Consider the following 25129-nt stretch of genomic DNA (forward strand, 5'->3'; position numbering starts at 1 on the left):
GAGCAATGGTGGAACTACCCGAGAATCAAACATGGCGGCTGCTATCACAATGTACTGACACTAACGTCAACGCCTTCAGCGAGGACCATGGAGACAGGAGGCTGGAGAGTAAAGACGGGGCTGAATCTTTTATCCTAATCTGAGGTCTGAAAATTGAGGTCTGGTCTGGGGTGTAAACAGGTAGAAGCCCATGACTAGTAATGTGTGGCGGAATGGCAGGGGGCCATTAAGTGAGAAGGTTTTTTGTTATCTTAGGACTCCCATGGGCCCATTTATAAAATAAAATATAGTAGTGGGCAGCCGTATAAAACGAGATCGGAACGCAGTGCATGGACTGGCCGGCGGTTCTCCTGACCCAAGCAAAACCGCCACACAGAGATACATGAAGAAGTCACGTTCAGGTTGGGAGAGCCGCCGGCCAGTCCGCGCACTGCCTTCCGATCCCAGTTGGATTCATAGGACCATCTGACTGCGCCATAAGGGTCCACGTTCTAGGATGTTATAATGTTTCACTGCAGGTGAAAGTAACAAACTATTGGGGATCCACTTTCATTTAGGTCCCTGAAAAATTGCCTGGACTGATACACTGCGAGACCCTCATCTGTATACACTGCGAGACCCTCATTTGTGTGAAGGGAACTTGGTCGGGACATGAATGTTCTCATTCATTGACAGCAAACAGTGCAACAATTTGGATATTCCTCCACTCCGGCCCAATATGTAAGAATACCATATGATTACTCTCCTCCTCATTATTTAGAGGGGTTGTCCAGACTTTAAAACATGGTTGCCTTCATCTGCAATTATCTGCACCCCTGTCCATAGGTCGTGTCTAGTTTTACAGCTCAGCTCCATAGAAGTGAATGGGACTCAGCTGCAGAACCAGACACAACCTGTGGACCTCTGCGGGACGGCAGCCATGTCTTTGTAGTCCTGTACCTCTCCCACAGTCCTATGGAATCGGGTGGGACCTGCTGCAGCCTTATATACCCTCTGCCCCCCCCCGGTGATGATTATATGGTATAAAGGGGGATTACTGCAGAGGTGTCATCACTGGGCAGCATATAGCAATAGTGGATTACTACTAGTCCGCTCATTAATACACTGTGCAGATGTTTCCGGACGCGGGGATGGCGGACGGCGGCTGGAGATCCACAGAGGCCGCGGCGCTGATTCTGACTTGTTGTTTACTGTTCTCGGTGGAGGGATGTAATCTGTTTAAGCATCAGAACATCCTTCGTGCCAGGTAGCCTCATCCATCAGCGCTGTCACCGCTACGAGCCAGAGTAATCACCCGCCGGATCCACATCATTTCATATGAGGACTCGTGAGCGTCATCTGGGGTGAGCCGGGGACACCTTCTGCTGGGGGTAATCCTGGTGGGAGCAGGATGGACCCCTTCATGCACAACTATTCGCCACCGACTGATCATAACATAGAATATTCTAAAGAATATAGGAATAAAAAAAGGTTTTGGGAATTGTTTTGCAGGTTCCAGGGAAAAACTGGAGCTTCTGACCAACATTTGTGACCCCTTTAGACAGATCCAAAGTCATAGATAACAGAAGCGGGCATTATGGGGCCCCAGGAATAAAGGGCCCAGGGTCAGGTTTGGGCAGGTTGGAAATTGACATTGTTCCTGATATAAGCTGCTTAGTGGTTTCTTGAAACGGCGGGGTCCTAGGATCCAATCTGGCAAAGGGCATCATCTGCATGGGGTCTGAATGTTCTCCCCGAGTACATGGGGGTTGAATGCAAAGAAAAGTTTCCATCCAAAAACAAATAAGAAATTCAGGGACGATTCATGTGCTACAATCTGAGAGAAGCAGAACAACTTTTCCAAGGTTTCATCCATTTACACTGGGCGAAAAGCCGCCAGATTCTAACGCTAACGACCCATCGTTCCTGTTCATAGTGTCACGTGAATGTAAATGGAGATTGTTCACTCGTTCAATGATTTGACAGATAAAAGGAAGGAAAGGAAATTCAAGCCCTAAATAGGTCGTCTGTCCGTGTGATCATGGTGCCGATGTTCGACGTTACGATGTATCAATCACCATTCAACAATTTCATTCACGATTCTCGTCCTGCATGAAAACTCGTCGGACATCGTTTGATCGTTGTGAGTTACGATCGCTTCGTTCATACGATTATCTGCTCCTGTAAATTGACCCTAAGACTGTGAGTCCGGTGGGAGGCAGCGAGTGATGATCACTGTGCAGTCAATACTGACAGGTTGCTACATTGTATCGGTTTGGAGGTCTGACTTTTCAGCTCACAGAGCATTGTCTACACTGGATACAATTGTATCCGCATCTCAGCCTAGCTCACAGAGCATTGTCTGCATTGGATACAATTGTATCTATGTACATCTCAGCTCAGATCACAAAGCATTGTCTGCATTGGATACAATTGTATCCACATCTCAGCCCAGCTCACAGAGCATTGTCTACACTGGATACAACTGTATCTATGTACATCTCAGCTCAGATCACAAAACATTGTCTACACTGGATACAATTGTATCCACATCTCAGCCCAGCTCACAGAGCATTGTCTACACTGGATACAATTGTATCCACATCTCAGCCCAGCTCACAGAGCATTGTCTGCATTGGATACAATTGTATCCACATCTCTCATCCCAGCTCACAGAGCATTGTCTTCATTGGATACAATTGTATCCACATCTAATCCCAGCTCACAGAGCATTGTCTACACTGGATACAATTGTATCCACATCTCAGCCCAGATCACAGAGCATTGTCTGCATTGGATACAATTGTATTCACATCTCAGCCCAGCTCACAGAGCATTGTCTACACTGGATACAATTGTATCCACATCTCAGCCCAGATCACAGAGCATTGTCTACACTGGATACAATTGTATCCACATCTCAGCCCAGATCACAGAGCATTCTCTACACTGGATACAATTGTATCTATGTACATCTCATCCCAGCTCACAGAGCATTGTCTACACTGGATACAATTGTATCCGCATCTCAGCCCAGCTCACAGAGCATTGTCTACACTGGATACAATTGTATCTATGTACATCTCAGCTCAGATCACAAAGCATTGTCTACACTGGATACAATTGTATCCACATCTCAGCCCAGCTCACACAGCATTGTCTACACTGGATACAATTGTATCCACATCTCAGCCCAGCTCACAGAGCATTGTCTACACTGGATACAATTGTATCCACATCACATCCCAGCTCACAGAGCATTGTCTGCATTGGATACAATTGTATCCACATCTCATCCCAGCTCACAGAGCATTGTCTACACTGGATACAATTGTATCCACATCTCAGCCCAGATCACAAAGCATTGTCTACACTGGATACAATTGTATCCACATCTCAGCCCAGCTCACAGAGCATTGTCTACACTGGATACAATTGTATCCACATCTCAGCCCAGATCACAGAGCATTCTCTACACTGGATACAATTGTATCTATGTACATCTCATCCCAGCTCACACAGCATTGTCTACACTGGATACAATTGTATCCACATCTCAGCCCAGATCACAGAGCATTCTCTACACTGGATACAATTGTATCTATGTACATCTCATCCCAGCTCACACAGCAATGTCTACACTGGATACAATTGTATCCACATCTCAGCCCAGCTCACACAGCATTGTCTACACTGGATACAATTGTATCCGCATCTCAGCCCAGCTCACAGAGCATTGTCTACACTGGATACAATTGTATTCACATCTCAGACTAGCTCACAGAGCATTGTCTACACTGGATACTATTGTATCCGCATCTCAGCCCAGCTCACAGAGCATTGTCTACAATGGATACAATTGTATCCACATCTCAGCCCAGCTCACAGAGCATTGTCTACACTGGATACAATTGTATCCACATCTCAGCCCAGCTCACAGAGCATTGTCTACACTGGATACAATTGTATCCACATCTCAGCCCAGATCACAGAGCATTCTCTACACTGGATACAATTGTATCCACATCTCATCCCAGCTCACAGAGCATTCTCTACACTGGATACAATTGTATCGATATCTCAGCCCAGATCACAGAGCATTGTCTACACTGGATACAATTGTATCCACATCTCATCCCAGCTCACAGAGCATTCTCTACACTGGATACAATTGTATCCATATCTCAGCCCAGATCACAGAGCATTCTCTACACTGGATACAATTGTATCCACATCTCAGCCCAGATCACAGAGCATTCTCTACACTGGATACAATTGTATCCACATCTCAGCCCAGAGCAGGACTAGATATTTACAGATTTTCATTCACTGACAGCAAGCAGATATTATGTAGAGATGAAGTGTTGGCTAAAGTAAACCTGTGCTTTCAATATATTAAAGGGTTATTCCCAAAACAGCAAATTATCCCACATCTATAGAAAAAGGGTTGACTTGTTGATAGCTGGAGGTCTAACTGCTGGGACGCCATCAATCCTGGGAACTGACCCCTGAGAATGGGTCTTGGATGGAGCAGAGATGCACAAGCTCGACCTCTGTTCTATTTATTGTCCATGGGACCTGGGTATTTGCAGCAGTCCCATAGAAAATGAATGTGGCGTCTTGGAAAGATCATCTTTCAAGACTCAATAATGGCTATTAGAATTACTACCTCCAAAAAGGGCACAACCAATTCTACTTTGCGCTGACAATGAGGCAAGAACCCCAAAACAGCTGTCTGCAATGGACTCATGTGGCCACGTTCTTTAAAGGGTCAGTTTTGACTTCCAGGATTACTACCTACAAACCTATTTGCAGACTTATTTTCCTACCTTGCACTGTATTGCCTATTATTGCCCAGTTGGAAGAATGTCTCAAGTGGGGTACCACCGGGCTCTGTCCTGGGCCCTGTATTGTTCAACATCATTATCAACAATTTAGATGAAGGAATTGAGGGTAAACTGATTAAATTTGCTGATGACACAAAGCTAGGAGGGATAGCTAATACTAGAGAAGAGAGGGAGAGGATTCCAAAAGATATAAATAAACTGGAGCAGTGGGCAGCAACTAACAGAATGGTTTTTAACAGGGAAAAATGCAAAGTACTACATCTGGGCAATAAAAATGAAAAAAGCATATACAGAATGGGAGGAATAGGGCTAAGCAACAGCACATGTGAAAAAGACTTAAGTATACTAATAGATCACAGACTGAATATGAGTCAGCAGTGTGATGCAGCAGCAAAAAAGGCAAATGCAATTCTAGGATGTATAAACAGAAGCATACAGTCTAGATCATTTGAAGTCATTATTGCCCTCTACTCCTCTTTGGTCGGACCTCATCTGGAATATTTTGTCAAGTTTTGGGCACCACATTTTAAAAAAGACATCAACAAAACTGGAGCAAGTTCAGAAAAGAGCGACCAGAATGGTGACCGGTCTGCAAACCCTGTCTTATGAGGAAAGGTTGCAGGATTTGGGATTGTTTAGCTTGCAAAAGAGAAGACTGAGAGGAGACTTAATAGCTGTCTACAAATATCTCAAGGGCTGTCACATTGTAGAAGGATCATCTTTATTCTCATTTGCACAAGGAAAGACTAGAAGCAATGGGATGAAACTGAATGGGAGGAGACACAGATTAGATATTAGAAAAAACTTTTTGACGGTTAGAGTGATCAATGAGTGGAACAGGCTGCCACGAGATGTGGTGAGTTCTCGTTCAATAGAAGTCTTCAAACAGAGGCTGGACAGACATCTGTCTGGGATGATTTAGCGAATCCTGCTTTGAGCAGGGGGTTGGACCAGATGGCGCAGGAGGTCCCTTTCAACTATACGATTCTATGATTCTATTTTCACTTGCCAGCTCTTAGTGTTCTCATTAAGGAGAAATGTCCCCCTTTACACCTTCCATTGAAGGCCTCTCATCCATCCACTTTGCACTGACAAGGACTCTGAATAAGTGTCTACAAAAGGAGTCCTTACCTTTGGGAGACGATCCTGTTTTAGCATCAATATTGACTCCTAGGATTGCTGCCACCACTAGGCGGCACTAGAGACCCAGCTCTCCTTCTCTTTAGAGAGGTTATTTGCATATTTATTTTCCTAGGTAACATTGCACGGCCTATAAGGGTACCGTTACACTTAGCGATGCACCAGCGATCCCGACAACGATACAGATCGCTGGTGCATTGCTAAGTGGTCGCTAGTAAGCTGCCACATAGGCAGATCTCACCAGCGACATAGCAGGGGTCGGGGGTCGCTACTTACCTGTCAGACGCGGCGATCCTGACGTCCTCCGGCCCGCGCGTCGCTCGTCGGCGCCACAGGAAGCGCCCGACCAGAAATGGTCCAGGACCTTCTCGCGCGATCAGCGATAGCCAGCGGGGAGCCGGTCGGAGGTAAGTATCACATGTAGCGATATCGCTAGCAATATCGCTGCTACGTCACAAAACCAGTGACGTCACAGCGATATTGCTAGCGATATCGCTATGTGTAACGGGCCCTTAAGTCTCCCTACACCTGAGATTGTAGGAGGGGTGGGAGAATACTTTTGCACTGAACTTCCTGCCTGGATTCTGCAATAGACCGGCAGTGATGGCGGCGGACAAGTGCCGGTAGCAATGGTGGCGGAGGGGTGCCGGCAGCGATTGTGAAAGGTTTAGAGTTTAGACTATCGATAATCTGTGCAATGATAGCAGCGAGATGCAAAATAATACCAACAGCTGGTGCCGTAAAACTGCTTTTAAAGAAACATATTCATTTACGAGAGGGGGGAGGGAGGAAAAAAATTCTGCCTGTGACTGGTGACATGAGCGGCGTAGTCTCTAATTATTCTGATCAAGAGAGGGAAACACAACACAAACTTTAATTGTGTTTAACTGATATTTAATCAGGACTCAGTGAACTGCAGATTAAAGCTGAAATTCATAAACCATAATTAGCCGATCGTCAGAATCTTATGGTCCATGCTCTCCCTCCGCTTGGGTGTCTGGCACGGTGCCCCGGATTTTTGGCAGTGCTAGAGACAGCCGAGCGGTTTGAGGTAAGCATCTCGGATCCCCTCTCCCTTCAATGGTTTTGTGCCGCCACCTATAGGCCCGGGCGGCGTGGGACCGGGGCGGTGGGAATTGTCTACCTCTTATCCTTCCCGGCCTATCGTTTACCTGGAGCCGGCACGGCAGTGGGGATTTGTCTCCTCCCTGCATCTGATATTCTTATCTTATGTTCCCTCTGATATCCACTGAGAGGCTTTTTGGTGCAAAACCAAACTTTTTTTTTTTCAGAACCTGATCTCTCCCAGTAAATGGATCTGAGCGCAGTCAGTCGGAGGCAGCAGCGAGGACTGGGTGAGGAGAAGATGGAGCAGAGGTCCTCTGAGGACAAAGAATTCACAGACAGTGGATCCAAAATAAACGTAAACAATCGGAGCCTCGGACACTTGATACTCCACCGCCGCGGCCGCTGCACATTCCATTAGGGCTTTATTGCACTAAAGTCTGCAGGAAATACACGTCGTCCTCGTCTGTCGCTGCTAGAAGGAATCATTATTAATATCTGCTCCTGGGAAAGCTGGGTGTCAGCACATAGAGGGGGGCGGCCATCACTAAAGTGGCTGCCATACCCAATGAGTGAAGTACCGCTGCAAAAGCGGATATTCCAATATGTCAGCCGTCACAGTGTCACCCATCCATACTAAGCTCCTACAGGGCAAATCTGGCCGATCACAGGACATGGACGATAACTTCAACATGAACCTGTCGCTCCAGGTGACTTTTCAGGATAAGCCACTGTGTGCACATGAGGAATAACAAGTCATAAACATTACATGTCTTGTTTTCCACATTTTCACCAGTTTTGCACTCTGCAGGATCGATCTCCATCTCAGTTGTCTCTTCTGAGCTACTGTTACTAGCTGCTATAATGTCTCCTATACTCAGCACACAGAAAACACAGGTTATTACTTTCTTGTCTCTATATAACAAATGTTCAAAAGCAGCAGCATGGAGGACATTATACAGCAGTGCTGAGCAGTGTAGCTGTGAATCCAGCACTCTGCACAGATAAAACACTAAAAGCTGCAGAACACGTGTATTGTCTGTGTGTCTCTCAGGCTGGTGTCACACTAGCGCATAGAATACAATACGATATGCTAATGACTCTCAGCACCTGCTTTGCTGCAAGTGGGAGCTGAGTGTCACTCTATTGTGCTCCTATCCCCTCTCATCACAGGATAGGAGGACAGCTGCCTAGGAGGCAGAGAAAGTAATTGACAGCTGGCAACATTATTTATGCAGCTTTGGATGTGATTGGAGCACAAATCAAAGTCAATAAAACGAGAAAAAAACAAAGATTTCCTGACGTGTCCATGCATTACAAGACATGGCAATGCTGCCCGACACATAGAGCATCTTGTAGACGTCTCCACGTACCTTTTAGTGCGGCAGGTCTGGGCGTCTGGGTCTACGGCCGCTGCTCATTCCCGCTCTCCTGAAGGGTCTCATAAACATGGGCGATATCCCCGAATCTCGCGAGTTTCAGCCAGCAGTCACCTAAGGGAAGAAGACAAACAAACATAAAGAAATATGTCTATGACTGTAGGTTTTACATGGGTAAGAAGAATCAGAAAGTACAAGACTGGAGAGGTCACCCTCGCCCGGGAGCTGACACTCTAATCAGCAGGATCCCCACAATGTACATACAGTGCCTTGCAAAAGTATTCGGCCCCCTGGAACTTTTCAACCTTTTCCCACATATCATGCTTCAAACATAAAGATACCAAATGTGAATTTTTGGTGAAGAATCAACAACAAGTGGGCCACAATTGTGAAGTTGAATGAAATTTATTGGTTATTTTAAATTTTTGTGGAAATTCGAAAAGTGGGGTGTGCAATATTATTCAGCCCCTTTACTTTCAGTGCAGCAAACTCACTCCAGAAGTTCATTGTGGATCTCTGAATGATCCAGTGTTGTCCTAAATGACTAATGATGATAAATATAATCCACCTGTGTGTAATCAAGTCTCCGAATAAATGCACCTGCTCTGTGATAGTCTCAGGGTTCTGTATGAAGCACAGAGAGCATCATGAAGACCAAGGAACACAACAGGCAAGTCCGTGATACTGTTGTGGAGAAGTATAAAGCTGGATTTGGATACAAAATGATTTCCAAAACATTAAACATCCTAAGAAGCACTGTGCAAGCGATCATACTGAAATGGAAGGAGTATCATACCACTGCAAATCTACCAAGACCCGGCCATCCCTCTAAACTTTCATCTCAAACAAGGAGAAGACTGATCAGAGATGCAGCCAAGAGGCCCATGATCACTCTGGATGAACTGCAGAGATCTACAGCTGAGGTGGGACAGTCTGTCCATAGGACAACAATCAGTCGTACACTGCATAAATCTGGCCTTTATGGAAGAGTGGCAAGAAGAAAGCCATTTCTCAAAGATATCCATAAAAAGTGTTGTTTAAAGTTTGTAACAAACCACCTGGCAGACACACCAAACATGTGGAAGAAGGTGCTCTGGTCAGATGAAACCAAAATCGAACTTTTTGGCAACAATACCAAACGATATGTTTGGCGTAAAGGCAACACAGCTCATCACCCTGAACACACCATCCCCACTGTCAAGCATGGTGGTGGCAACATCATGGTTTGGGCCTGCTTTTCTTCAGCAGGGACAAGGAAGATGGTTAAAATTGATGGGAAGATGGATGGAGCCAAATACAGGACCATTCTTGAAGAAAACCTGTTGGAGTCTGCAAAAGACCTGAGACTGGGACGGAGATTTGTCTTCCAACAAGACAATGATCCCAAACATAAAGCAGAATCTACAATGGGATGGTTCACAAATAAATGTATCCAGGTGTTAAAATGGCCAAGTCACAGTCCAGACCTGAATCCAATCGAGAATCTGTGGAAAGAGCTGAAAACTGCTGTTCACAAACGATCTCCATCCAACCTCACTGAGCTCGAGCTGTTTGCCAAGGAAGAATGGGCAAGAATTTCAGTCTTTCGATGTACAAAACTGATAGAGACATATCCCAAGCGACTTGCAGCTGCAATCGCAGCAAAAGGTGGCGCAACAAAATATTAAGTTAAAGGGGCCGAATAATATTGCACGCCCCACTTTTCAGTTTCTGAATTTCCACAAAAATTTAAAATAACCAATAAATTTCATTCAACTTCACAATTGTGTCCCACTTGTTGTTGATTCTTCACCAAAAATTTACATTTGGTATCTTTATGTTTGAAGCCTGATATGTGGAAATGGCTGAAAAGTTCCAGGGGGCCGAATACTTTCGCAAGGCGCTGTATGTGCTGCTGATCCGCTGTGCCAGGCAGCAGAGACAGTGGTAATGTCACCTGTCCTGTGCCATCACCACATGATAACCCCACAGCGGAAACAATGAGCAGAGTCTGTACACGTTATATACGCCACAGACATACATATCATACATACACACAGGAGACAATGAGCAGAGTCTGTACATGTTATACGTGCCAAAGACACGCGTATGATACATACACACGGGAATAAATGAACAGTCTGTACACGTTCTACACGCCACAGACATACATATGATACATACACACAGGAGACAATGAGCAGAGTCTGTACACACATTATACATATATACACCTCCCAGACACACGTATGATACAAGATACATACATTATACATACACAGCACCTACACACAGACCCTGGAGGGATCATCTCTGCTGGTGATTATTACCGGGGTTCAGATGCTTCCCAAATTCATAGTATCTGAAGTTTATCATCACAGCCAGTGGATGGGCGATGATATATTTGCCCCATGTCTGACCTATCATTGCGTTAAATTCTATCCTCTCTTCATGTTTCAGCTCTGGCAGCTGCACATACATACACACATGGTACACACATATCATATACACAATATTTTACATGTGTATACACATGATACATGCACACACTCAATACATAATACGTATCATATACACACATATCAAACATACCTACACTTATTACACATATATATATATACACTCATATTACATGCACACAGATACATACATACATTCACATACACACATGCATAAGAGCATAAGACACATATGTATATATACACACATACTCATACACATATACACACAAATGCATCATGCATACACTTCTTACATACATATTACATACACATTACATACACACACATATACCGATGCATAATAGACACACACACATATTATATATACTGTATATATATATATATATATATATATATACACACACACACAGTATATACACACACCACCCCTATACCTATATGTATTCATGCACACATATACATACACATGCATTATACACACACATATATATACAGTGGGGAAAAAAAGAATTTAGTCAGTCAGCAATAGTGCAAGTTCCACCACTTAAAAAGATGAGAGGCGTCTGTAATTTACATCATAGGTAGACCTCAACTATGGGAGACAAACTAAGAAAAAAAAATCCAGAAAATCACATTGTCTGTTTTTTTTTCATTTTATTTGCATATAATGGTGGAAAATAAGTATTTGGTCAGAAACAAGCAATCAAGATTTCTGGCTCTCACAGACCTGTAACTTCTTCTTTAAGAGTCTCCTCTTTCCTCCACTCATTACCTGTAGTAATGGCACCTGTTTAAACTAGTTATCAGTATAAAAAGACACCTGTGCACACCCTCAAACAGTCTGACTCCAAACTCCACTATGGTGAAGACCAAAGAGCTGTCAAAGGACACCAGAAACAAAATTGTAGCCCTGCACCAGGCTGGGAAGACTGAATCTGCAATAGCCAACCAGCTTGGAGTGAAGAAATCAACTGTGGGAGCAATAATTAGAAAATGGAAGACATACAAGACCACTGATAATCTCCCTCAATCTGGTGCTCCACGCAAAATCCCACCCCGTGGGGTCAGAATGATCACAAGAACGGTGAGCAAAAATCCCAGAACCACGCGGGGGGACCTAGTGAATGAACTGCAGAGAGCTGGGACCAATGTAACAAGGCCTACCATAAGTAACACACTACGCCACCATGGACTCAGATCCTGCAGTGCCAGACGTGTCCCACTGCTTAAGCCTGTACATGTCCGGGCCCGTCTGAAGTTTGCTAGAGAGCATTTGGATGATCCAGAGGAGTTTTGGGAGAATGTCCTATGGTCTGATGAAACCAAACTGGAACTGTTTGGTAGAAACACAACTTGTCGTGTTTGGAGGAAAAAGAATACTGAGTTGCATCCATCAAACACCATACCTACTGTAAAGCATGGTGGTGGAAACATCATGCTTTGGGGCTGTTTCTCTGCAAAGGGGCCAGGACGACTGATCCGGGTACATGAAAGAATGAATGGGGCCATGTATCGTGAGATTTTGAGTGCAAACCTCCTTCCATCAGCAAGGGCATTGAAGATGAAACGTGGCTGGGTCTTTCAACATGACAATGATCCAAAGCACACCGCCAGGGCAACGAAGGAGTGGCTTCGTAAGAAGCATTTCAAGGTCCTGGAGTGGCCTAGCCAGTCTCCAGATCTCAACCCTATAGAAAACCTTTGGAGGGAGTTGAAAGTCCGTGTTGCCAAGCGAAAAGCCAAAAACATCACTGCTCTAGAGGAGATCTGCATGGAGGAATGGGCCAACATACCAACAACAGTGTGTGGCAACCTTGTGAAGACTTACAGAAAACGTTTGACCTCTGTCATTGCCAACAAAGGATATATCACAAAGTATTGAGATGAAATTTTGTTTCTGACCAAATACTTATTTTCCACCATAATATGCAAATAAAATGAAAAAAAAACAGACAATGTGATTTTCTGGATTTTTTTTTCTCAGTTTGTCTCCCATAGTTGAGGTCTACCTATGATGTAAATTACAGACGCCTCTCATCTTTTTAAGTGGTGGAACTTGCACTATTGCTGACTGACTAAATACTTTTTTGCCCCACTGTATAAGTATTTAGTCAGTCAGCAATAGTGCAAGTTCCACCACTTAAAAAGATGAGAGGCGTCTGTAATTTACATGATAGGTAGACCTCAACTATGGGAGACAAACTGAGAAAAAAAAATCCAGAAAATCACATTGTCTGTTTTTTTTTCATTTTATTTGCATATTATGGTGGAAAATAAGTATTTGGTCAGAAACAAAATTTCATGTCAATACTTTGTGATATATCCTTTGTTGGCAATGACAGAGGTCAAACGTTTTCTGTAAGTCTTCACAAGGTTGCCACACATTGTTGTTGGTATGTTGGCCCATTCCTCCATGCAGATCTCCTCTAGAGCAGTGATGTTTTTGGCTTTTCGCTTGGCAACACGGACTTTCAACTCCCTCCAAAGGTTTTCTATAGGGTTGAGATCTGGAGACTGGCTAGGCCACTCCAGGACCTTGAAATGCTTCTTACGAAGCCACTCCTTCGTTGCCCTGGCGGTGTGCTTTGGATCATTGTCATGTTGAAAGACCCAGCCACGTTTCATCATCAATGCCCTTGCTGATGGAAGGAGGTTTGCACTCAAAATCTCACGATACATGGCCCCATTCATTCTTTCATGTACCCGGATCAGTCGTCCTGGCCCCTTTGCAGAGAAACAGCCCCAAAGCATGATGTTTCCACCACCATGCTTTACAGTAGGTATGGTGTTTGATGGATGCAACTCAGTATTCTTTTTCCTCCAAACACGACAAGTTGTGTTTCTACCAAACAGTTCCAGTTTGGTTTCATCAGACCATAGGACATTCTCCCAAAACTCCTCTGGATCATCCAAATGCTCTCTAGCAAACTTCAGACGGGCCCGGACATGTACAGGCTTAAGCAGTGGGACACGTCTGGCACTGCAGGATCTGAGTCCATGGTGGCGTAGTGTGTTACTTATGGTAGGCCTTGTTACATTGGTCCCAGCTCTCTGCAGTTCATTCACTAGGTCCCCCCGCGTGGTTCTGGGATTTTTGCTCACCGTTCTTGTGATCATTCTGACCCCACGGGGTGGGATTTTGCGTGGAGCACCAGATCGAGGGAGATTATCAGTGGTCTTGTATGTCTTCCATTTTCTAATTATTGCTCCCACAGTTGATTTCTTCACTCCAAGCTGGTTGGCTATTGCAGATTCAGTCTTCCCAGCCTGGTGCAGGGCTACAATTTTGTTTCTGGTGTCCTTTGACAGCTCTTTGGTCTTCACCATAGTGGAGTTTGGAGTCAGACTGTTTGAGGGTGTGCACAGGTGACTTTTTATACTGATAACAAGTTTAAACAGGTGCCATTACTACAGGTAATGAGTGGAGGAAAGAGGAGACTCTTAAAGAAGAAGTTACAGGTCTGTGAGAGCCAGAAATCTTGATTGCTTGTTTCTGACCAAATACTTATTTTCCACCATAATATGCAAATAAAATGAAAAAAAAACAGACAATGTGATTTTCTGGATTTTTTTTTCTCAGTTTGTCTCCCATAGTTGAGGTCTACCTATGATGTAAATTACAGACGCCTCTCATCTTTTTAAGTGGTGGATCTTGCACTATTGCTGACTGACTAAATACTTTTTTGCCCCACTGTATATACACACACGCACCATACATAAATCCATCCATCATACATACACTTCTTACACACATATTACATGCTCATATTGCATACACACATACATACATTCACATGTAAACATGCATAATAGACACATATATATTCATACACACATATACCTACACATGCATTATACACATATACACACATGCATCATATATACACTTCTTACACATATAGTACAGACACACATAGATACCGTACATACATGCACACATACACATGCATAACAAACACATATATACACACACATATATATATATATACACTCACTGGCCACTTTATTAGGTACACCTGTCCAACTGTGTGTTAAGACTTAATTTCAAATCAGCCAATCACATGGCGGCAACTCAGTGCATTTAGGCATGTAGATATGGTCAAGACAATCTCCTGCAGTTCAAACCGAGCATCAGTATGGGGAAGAAAGGTGATTTGAGTGCCTTTGAACGTGGCATGATTGTTGGTGCCAGAAGGGCTGGTCTGAGTATTTCAGAAACTGCTGATCTACTGGGATTTTCACGCACAACCATCTCTAGGGTTTACAGAGAATGGTCCGAAAAAGAAAAAAAATCCAGTGAGCGGCAGTTCTGTGGCCGGAAATGCCTTGTTGATGCCAGAGGTCAGAGGAGAATGGGCAGACTGGTTCGAGCTGATAGAAAGGCAACAGTGACTCAAATTGCCACCCGTTACAACCAAGGTAGGCAGAAGAGCATCTCTGAACGCACAGTGCGTCGAACTTTGAGGCAGATGGGCTACAGCAGCAGAAGACCACACTGGGTACCACTCCTCTCAGCTAAGAACAGGAAACTGAGGCTACAATTTGCACAAGCTCATCGAAATTGGACAGTAGAAGATTGGAAAAACGTTGCCTGGTCTGATGAGTCTCGATTTCTGCTGCGACATTCGGATGGTAGGGTCAGAATTTGGCGTAAACAACATGAAAGCATAGATCCATCCTGCCTTGTATCAACGGTTCAGGCTGGTGGTGGTGGTGTCATGGTGTGGGGAATTTTTTCTTGGCACTCTTTGGGCCCCTTGGTACCAATTGAGCATCGTTGCAACGCCACAGCCTACCTGAGTATTGTTGCTGACCATGTCCATCCCTTTATGACCACAATGTACCCAACATCTGATGGCTACTTTCAGCAGGATAATGCGCCATGTCATAAAGCTCGAATCATCTCAGATTGGTTTCTTGAACATGACAATGAGTTCACTGTACTCAAATGGCCTCCTCAGTCACCAGATCTCAATCCAATAGAGCATCTTTGGGATGTGGTGGAACGGGAGATTCGCATCAGGGATGTGCAGCCGACAAATCTGCGCCAACTGTGTGATGCCATCATGTCAATATGGTCCAAAATCTCTGAGGAATGCTTCCAGCACCTTGTTGAATCTCTGCCACGAAGAATTGAGGCAGTTCTGAAGGCAAAAGGGGGTCCGACCCCTTACTAGCATGGTGTACCTAATAAAGTGGCCAGTGAGTGTATATATATAATACATCAAAAATAAATACACATGAATCATACACACATATTGCAAACACATTGCATACACATATTACACATGTTACATGTACACACATATGCATAACAGACACATATATTTATACACATACACAAACATACATACACATGCATCATACATACACATTACATACACAGATTACACATGTTACATGGACACACAAATACACATATTACACACACAGATACATACACACACGCATAACATACATACATCATACATACACATATATCCTACATAAATACACAAGCATAATATATACATGTATATACACATACACATGCATCATGCATACACATCAAACATACATACACATGCATCATGCATACACGTTACCCACATCCATACACGTTTCCTGGACACACACACATCATATACACAGAGACACATCTACCCACATATGACCAGACCTCTTTCACAGGGGGGTTTCTTGCCCCCAATACAATGGGACAGAGATCACAGTATGATGAACACTCGGTGGCGGGGCTGATATCAGTCGCACATGTAAACAGATGACGCTGCTGTGCACGGCTGACATCATTTAACCCCCTTAATTCTAAGATCAGCCAGGAACACTGAATCTGTATTATCCTTGTGAAATATTAAGCAGATCTCCAGACAATCATTGCCTGGCTGTGAGCGGAGAGTAGAGACGCCATCAAATATTCACAAGGCGGTCATTTCACACTGCTCGCCCGCTCTCGGCAGCCCAGTATCCCGCCACATTAATGCACATTAGACTGAACGCGGGTGAGAGAGGTCACATCCTATTAAAGGGACACTCCATGTGTGTTAGTGGCCACGACCCCTGCCGTGGCTCATACCTTGTAAGCGTCAGAGTATCCTAGCAGGGATGGATGCAGAGAGTGATCCTCACCAGTGTAACCTGTCCCATAAGTAGTGGGCAAATGCGAAGACCGATAGTTACAATACACCAATAGAAGAGTAATATTCCACCATCTCCTGCATAAAGCTAAAATAATATCTATATCAAAGAGGAAAATTTGGTATTTTGGAATATTCTTTCAGAAGAGTAATGTTCCAAATTTTTAAAATCAAAATTACTGCACACTTTCACTTGTAAACTCTCAAATCTGTGATTTACACTTTAAGCCATGGATACTTAGCAGTGGTGGGGAGTATGGTGCCGAATGGAGTGGGGGGATACAGGGCTGAGTGGAGTGGGGGATGGGAGGAGGGTACGGGGATGAGTGGAGTGGGTGGTGGGAGGGGAGTACGGGGCTGAGTGGAGAGGGGGTGGTATGGGGTTGAGTATAGTGGGTGTACTGGGCTGAGTGGAGGGGTTACAGGGCTGAGTGGAGTGTGGGGTGGAAGAAGGGTACGGGGCTGAGTGGAGTGGGGTGGTATGGGGCTATGTATTATGGGGGGTTACGGAGCTGAGTTGAGTGGGGGGGTGGAAGGAGGGTACAGGGCCGAGTGGGGTGGTATGGGGCTAAGTATAGTGGGGTTTACAGGGCTGAGTGGAGTGGGGCGTATGGGGCTGAGTGGAGTACGGGGGTGGAAGAAGGGTACAGGGCTGAGTGGAATGGAGGTGGTATGGGGCTTAGTGGGGGGTTACTGGGCTTAGTGGAGTGTGAGTGAAAGGAGGATACAGGGCTGAGTGGAGTGTGGGTGGTATGGGGCTTAGTGGGGGTTACGGGGCTGAGTGGAGTGCGGGGTGGGAGGGGGTACGGGGCTGAGTGGAGTGGGAAGTGAATACAGGGCTGAGTGGAGAGGGGGTAGTGTGGGGTTAAGTATAGTGGGGGTACTGGGCTGAGCGGAGTGGGTGGTATGGGGTTCAGTGGAGAGTGGGAGTAGGGTTTGGGGCTGAGTGGGGTGGGGGTGGTATGGGGCTGAGTATTGTGGGGGGTATGGGGCTGAATGGAGTGGGGGTGGGAGGGGGGTATGGGGCTGAGTGGAGAGGGGGTGGTATGGGGCTGAGTATAGTCGGGGAACTGGGCACTGTCCTGAGCGGAGTGGGGGGTATGGGGCTCAGTGGAGAGTTGGAGTAGGGTTCGGGCTGAGTGGGGGTGGTATGGGGCTGAGTATTGTGGGGGGTATGGGGCTGAGTGGAGTGGGAGGTGGGAGGGGGGTGGTATGGGACTGAGTATCGTGGGGGTACTGGGCACTGGGCTGAGTGGATGGGGGGTTATGGGGCCGAGTAGAGTGGGGGTATGAAGCTGAGTGGATTGGAGGGTAGGGAGAAGGGTACAGGGCTGAGTGGAGTGGGGGTGATATGGGGCTGAGTATTGTGGGTTTGTACGGGGCTGAGTGGAGAGGGGGTGGTATGGGGCTCAGTGGAGTGGGGGTGGGAGGGGGGTACAGGGCTGAGTGGAGAGGGGGTGGTATGGGGCTGAGTATAGTGGGGGTACTGGGCTGAGTGGATGGGGGTTATGGGACTGAGTGGAGGGGGTATGGAGTTCAGTGGGTCTGGGAGTGGGAGGAGGGAAAGGGGCTGAGTATAGTGGGTACTCATAAGTCAACAACTATGATTTGGGACTCGTTCCCTACTGGTTATTCTGTTCTTCTACTTGGGAAGATCCAAAATGCTCAATAAAGAATTAAACAATTTCTCTTACCGAGAAGAATCCCTTCACACAGCTAAGGAGGATTCTCTTTTTCCCATGTCATGAATAACTTTAATCTTGGAGTAAAATATTTTTTTATATCCAAAAATGTTTTAATGGAATTAAGTATGTACAGTATTTGTAGATTTTTTATGTCAGAAAAATAAAGCAACTTAGCAAACAGTCTTAACTAAAAAAATACAGAAATCCATTTTCTGAATAGCGTTCCGATGCATAGCCACGTGTCTACAGGCTCAAAACAAACCGTGTCTGTCTCGCCTTGGAGCCTTTTCATCTGTCTGGGAAGAGAAGGAGCGATGAGTCTGTAACCACGGAGACACATGGTTTTGCATAGGGATTGCATACATAAAGCAGAGTGATATTTCTAATCAGAATTTTACAAAGTTATGGTGTTTTTTTCTACATTGGAGATTCAAAACATTGGTTGCAAAAGTGAACATCCCCTAAAAGTACAACATTTTTCTTGCAGTAGCAGCTGGTTTGAGCCTCATTAAAAAAGGAAGAGTAAAAGGGTCACTATTTTATTATTATTAATTATTATAGCGCCATTTATTCCATGGCGCTTTACATGTGAGGAGGGGTGTACATAATATATACAAGTACAGTAATCTTAAACAATACAAGTCACGACTGGTACAGGATGAGAGAGGACCCTGCCCGCGAGGGCTCACAATCTACAAGGGATGGGTGATAATACAGTAGGTGAGGGTAGAGCTGGTCGTGCAGCGGTTTGGTCGATCGGTGGTTACTGCAAGTTGTAGGCTTGTCGGAAGAGGTAGGTCTTCAAGTTCTTTTTGAAGGTTTCCATGGTAGGCGAGAGTCTGATATGTTGTGGTAGGGAGTTCCAGAGTAGAGGGGATGCGCGGGAGAAATCTTGTATGCGATTGTGGGAAGAGGAGATAAGAGGAGAGTACAGGAGGAGATCTTGTGAGGATCGGAGGTTTCGTGCAGGTAAGTACCGGGAGACTAGGTCACAGATGTACGGAGGACTCAGTTTGTGGATGGCTTTGTATGTCATGGTTAGGGTTTTGAACTGGAGTCTTTGGGTAATAGGGAGCCAGTGCAGGGATTGACAGAGGGGAGAGGCCGGGGAATAGCGGGGGGACAGGTGGATTAGTCGGGCAGCAGAGTTTAGAATAGATTGGAGGGGTGCGAGAGTGTTAGAGGGGAGGCCGCAGAGCATGAGGTTGCAGTAGTCAAGGCGGGAGATGATGAGGGCATGGACTAGGGTTTTTGCAGTCTTGGTTGAGGAATGTACGGATCTGTGAAATATTTTTGAGTTGAAGTCGGCAGGAAGCGGAAAAGGCTTGGATATGTGGTTTGAAAGAGAGATCAGTGTCAAGGATAACCCCGAGGCAGCGAGCTTGTGGGACTGGAGAGAGTGGGCAGCCGTTTACTTTAATGGATAGGTCTGTTGGGGGGGTCACGTGAGATGGGCGAAAGATGATTAATTCTGTTTTGTCCATATTAAGTTTTAGAAATCTAGCGGAGAAGAAGGATGAAATAGCAGTCAGACATTGAGGGATTCTGTTTAGTAGGGAGGTGATATCTGGTCCAGAGATGTAGATCTGTGTGTCATCAGCATAGAGGTGATACTGAAAACCATGAGACTCTATGAGCTGTCCGAGGCTGAAGGTGTAAATGGAGAAGAGCAGGAGTCCTAGGACTGAACCTTGAGGGACTCCGACGGATAGGGGGAGAGGTGAGGAGGTGGTGTGCGAATGGGAGACACTGAATGTCCGGTCTGCTAAGTATGACGCAATCCAAGATAGGGCCAAGCCTGTGATACCAAGAGATGAGAGGGTCTGTAGTAATAGGGAGTGGTCCACTGTGTCAAAGGCAGCCGACAGGTCCAGGAGGAGGAGGACAGAGTAGTGTCGCTTGGCCTTGGTGGCTAGTAGGTCATTGGTGACCTTAGTTAGGGCAGTTTCAGTGGAGTGGTGTGGCCGGAAGCCGGATTGCAAGTGGTCAAGGTGGTGGAGGTAACTTGTAGCAGACACATAATGAAATCAATCTGTGATATTGGTGCCACCACTGGTTCTAAAACACTAGCAGAGGAGGACTTGACTTTGGGGGCGTTGGACCTGTAACTCCTGCAGCTTTGTATAGCAGTGTAGATTTTAAGAAAGAGTGATGTTGCTTTAAGAGGAAGGAGCGCAGTATGTCTGTGCCTGCTGTTACCGTGAGGACGGTGGGGCTTATATAGAGGAGGTAACTGTCTCTCTCCCTCTCACTTGATGAACTGGAGGAAACAAGTCTGCAGTGTCATGGAGTATAATACTGGGGTCATCACCTCACATTACAGATGATAGGAGCACATTCACCTCAGGCAGTGTGTACTAGTGTAGTATCAGCTCCTACATCATATATGGGATTAATATTACCTCAGAAATTCATGCAGCCGCCATGCTCCCTCATGTGTCTGCTACAAGTTACCTCACACACTGCCGAGGCCGCTGCTGTGTGACCTCCCTGCAAACATGTCTGATATACTACTCCACATTCACCTCAGACAACATGTACTAGTGTAGTATCAGCTCCTACATCATATATGGGATTAATATTACCTCATGTAGCTGCCATGTTACATTATGTGTCTGCTACAAGTTACCTCACACCATAGCGTCCCGATTCCCGAGGGACAGTCCCATTTTTGACACCCCTCCAACGTAGGACGGTCTTTTTCCTGCATTGCACTGAGCCGCCACGCCCCCACATCCACCGACGCCATGCTCGCCGTCCCAGATAGACGCACCGCAGCCTGCAATGATGTGGCTGGGCTGTGTGTGTTCTCTCTGTGCGCAGAGGACCTGTGAGAGCGGAGGAGTCAGGGGTCACATGATCAGGGCCCTCCGTGTCTATGTGACTGGGCTGTGTGTGTTCTGTGCGCACAGCACCTGTGAGAGGGGAGGAGTCAGGGGTCACATAATCAGGGGCTGTGTCTGCCCCCTCCATGTCTGTCTGCTCTCTGCAGGAGTCTGGTCTGCTGTGCTGGATGAGGTAAAGTTTCTGTGTGGGGTCAGGATAGGTTTACAGTGTGGATGTAGCAGAACCGTGTGTGTACGAGGTGTACGGAGCAGAGCCGTGTGTGTACAAGGTGTACGGAGCAGAGCTGTGTGTGTACAAGGTGTACGGAGCAGAGCTGTGTGTGTACGAGGTGTACGGAGCAGAGCCGTGTGTGTACAAGGTGTACGGAGCAGAGCTGTGTGTGTACAAGGTGTACGGAGCAGAGCTGTGTGTGTACGAGGTGTACGGAGCAGAGCCGTGTGTGTACAAGGTGTACGGAGCAGAGCTGTGTGTGTACGAGGTGTACAGAGCAGAGCCGTGTGTGTACGGGGTGTACGGAGCAGAGCCACATGCGTACGAGCGAGGTGTACGGAGAGGAGCCGCGCGTGTACTTGGTGTACAGAGCAGAGCCGTGTGTGTGCAGAGTGGAGCCATATGTGTACTGGATGTATGGAGCGGAGCCAAGTGTGTACGAGGCATACAAAGTGGGCGCTTCCCACGGACACAGAGTACACGGCGGAGCCTCAAGGAGCACTTTAAAACTCGCACATGACGTTCCACTCAAAGTGATGTGCTGGAAGCTGACCAGAAATGAGATAATTTCATGAGAAAATTGTGACGGAACCAGGAATGCTTCAGATCCATCACCGTGTCCTCCTCCGACAGAGAGGACAGCGGGATCGCATTGGAATCAGGGATGCCGGCCATGTGAGCGGATCACGATATGTCCTGCATCGGGAGGCTCAGGGGGGCACTACAATGGGAGCCGGACTGCTATAGTATCTTTATAGAATCTTTCTTTCTTTCTCTCTGTTTCTTTCTATTTCTCTGTTCTGTCTTTCCCTCTCTTTTTCTTTCTCTCTTTCTCTCTCGCTCTCCTTTCTTTCTTTACTTTCTTTTTTCTCTGTTTTTTTTTCTTTCTTTTCCTTACTACCAGTAAGTACCAGCCACTGTGCCCATAATGCCAGTCACTATGCCCCTAATAGCAGTGATCAGCAGTGCTAAATGGGTGCGACTGGGCGTGGACATGGGTGTGACTAGTCGTGAAAATGGGTGTGGTTGGGGCGTGGCCTAAAATTTGCGGCGCGCCGCAGCCTTTGTCCCTCTTTCCCTTCTTCAAAAGTTGGGAGGTATGTCACACACTGCAGAGGCCGCTCCTGTGTGCCCTCCCTGCACACATGGCTGATATACTACTCCACATTCACCTCAGACATCATGTACTAGTGTAGTATCAGCTCCTACATCATATATGGGATCAGTATTACCTCAGAAATTCATGTAGGCACCATGTTCCCTCATGTGTCTGCTACAACTTACCTTACTCACTGCAGAGGCCGCTGCTGTGTGACCTCCCTGCAGACATGGCTGATATATCACATATTACTGCTGTATTATACAGCGTCTTCACGAGTTCTGGGTGCTGTGGACTGTATCATATGGGGAACAAGGGTGGTGAGCAGATATCTGCCATTACTGTGTGGGAGGGCAGAGCATTGACACATAGTGTCTGCCATTACTATGCTGTCTATGGTGGAGCCGGGCAGTCACATGTACTAGACACTGGTGAGAGATGAGCAGTCAGGGCATGGTATATACTGTATATGATAGGACAGAGCATGGACACATACAGTGTCTGCCATCACTATGATCTATATGGTGGAGCTGGGCAGTCACATGTACTAGAGACACTGGTGGGAGAGGAGCAGTCCAGGGATGGTATATGTATGATAAGAGGCTGCACTCTAATAAAGCCCCGTCACACACAGCGAGATCGCAGCTGAGTCACAAGTTTTGTGACGAAACAGCGATCTCACCAGCGATATCACTGTGTGTGACAGGTATCAGCGACCGCCCCCCACGGCGGGTATCGGTGATCGTTCTGGAAAGCCCTGGACTTTTTTTGATTGTTGGTCTCCCGCTGGCCAGCACGCATCGCTGCGTGTGGCAGGTGGGAAACCAGCGATCAGCGAGCTGGTATCCAAGGTAAACCGCGGCTTTCTAAGCGCCGGGCGTCGCTTAGAAACCCACTGTGTACCTTAGATACCAGCCCGCTGGTGCAGGGAGCTGGTAACCAAGGTAAACAGCAGGTTTCTAAGCGCCGCCCTCGCTTGTTACCTGCGTCGTCGCTGGTCCTCATCGCTGGTGAGATCTGCCTGTTTGGCAGCTCACCAGCGATCATGTAGCGACACACCAGCGATCCTGACAAGGTCATATCGTTGTCGGGATTGCTGGTGCATCGCTATGTGTGACGGGGGCCTAAGTCAGTGCAGTGTATACTGACCCTGTTGTGTGCTGATTATCCCCCTTACCACTTATGGAGTCTGGTAACCTGTATGTGACCTCATCTCTGCTACATACTGATGATGCTGGGTGTACAGATCCTGTGTATCCAGGTTACTTTCACTATATATGTGTGGTATTTGGGTACAGGCTCCATCCCTGTGCTGTATACTTATCATGTATACAAATCCTGTGGTACAGGTTATCACTCCTCACTACGTATGTGGCATTTTGTATGTGGCCCCCATCTCTGCTATATACTAATCATGCTGGGTGTACAGATCCTGTGTATCCAGGTTACTATCATGATATATGTGGTATCTGGGTACAAGCTCCATCCCTGTGCTGTATACTCATCATGTATACAGATCATGTGCATCCAGGTTATTCTCCTCACTATACTTTATATGTGGTGTCTGTGTAAAGGCTCCATCCCTGTGCTGTATACTGATCATGTATACAGACCTGTATTACATGTTATCATCCCTCACTCTGCTATATACGGATCATGCCATGTATACAGAGCCTGTGTCTCCAGGTTATTTTCTGCGCTGTACATATAATCTGAACATGACTTCCAGCTCAGTGCTTTATTTCTGTAGCTATGGCAGCTTTTATTCCTCTTATGTGGCACACTGTCCTGCTTGATATATCCATCCTGTTTCTGCATATTGTCCCCCTCATATGTTTGCAGGATCGGTATATACCCATCAAGTGCTTGTTTTATATTTCCTTAGATGGTGGATAGCACAGGCCTGACTGGATTACCTGGAGCTTTATCATATGTGTTTTATCATAAATAAAATAAATAATTTTGGAATAACTCAGCACATGGTGAAGCGGGTAGTGGGCACTAATAACTCAGCACATGGCGAGTAGTGAGTGGGGCACTAATAACTCAGCACATGGTGGTGCGGTGAGTGGGCACTAATAACTAAGCATATGGTGGAGCGGAGAGTGGGCACTAATAACTCAGCACATGATGGAGCGGTGAGTGGGCACTAATAACTCAGCACATGGCGGTGCAGTGAGTGGGCACTAATAACTCAGCACATGGTGGTGCGATGAGTGGGCACTAATAACTCAGCACATGGCGGTGCAGTGAGTGGGCACTAATAACTCAGCACATGGCGAGTAGTGAGTGGGGCACTAATA

General features: G+C 46.0%; 1 protein-coding gene across 11 annotated transcripts in view; it reads right to left on the bottom strand.

The window, feature by feature from the left end:
- Nucleotides 1-25129, bottom strand: part of ZBTB20 (zinc finger and BTB domain containing 20) — a 1106032-nt gene that overhangs the window by 202025 nt on the left and 878878 nt on the right. For all 11 annotated transcript variants that reach the window (XR_012232516.1, XR_012232517.1, XM_073577073.1 and 8 more), the window contains one exon: nt 8405-8524. The gene's annotated coding sequence lies outside the window, so the exon portion shown is untranslated. The remainder of the gene's footprint in view (nt 1-8404; nt 8525-25129) is intronic.

The sequence above is a fragment of the Dendrobates tinctorius genome, unplaced genomic scaffold (assembly GCF_039654945.1).
Source record: "Dendrobates tinctorius isolate UK_male_01 unplaced genomic scaffold, ASM3965494v1 ptg000054l, whole genome shotgun sequence".
Taxonomy (NCBI): domain Eukaryota; kingdom Metazoa; phylum Chordata; class Amphibia; order Anura; family Dendrobatidae; genus Dendrobates; species Dendrobates tinctorius.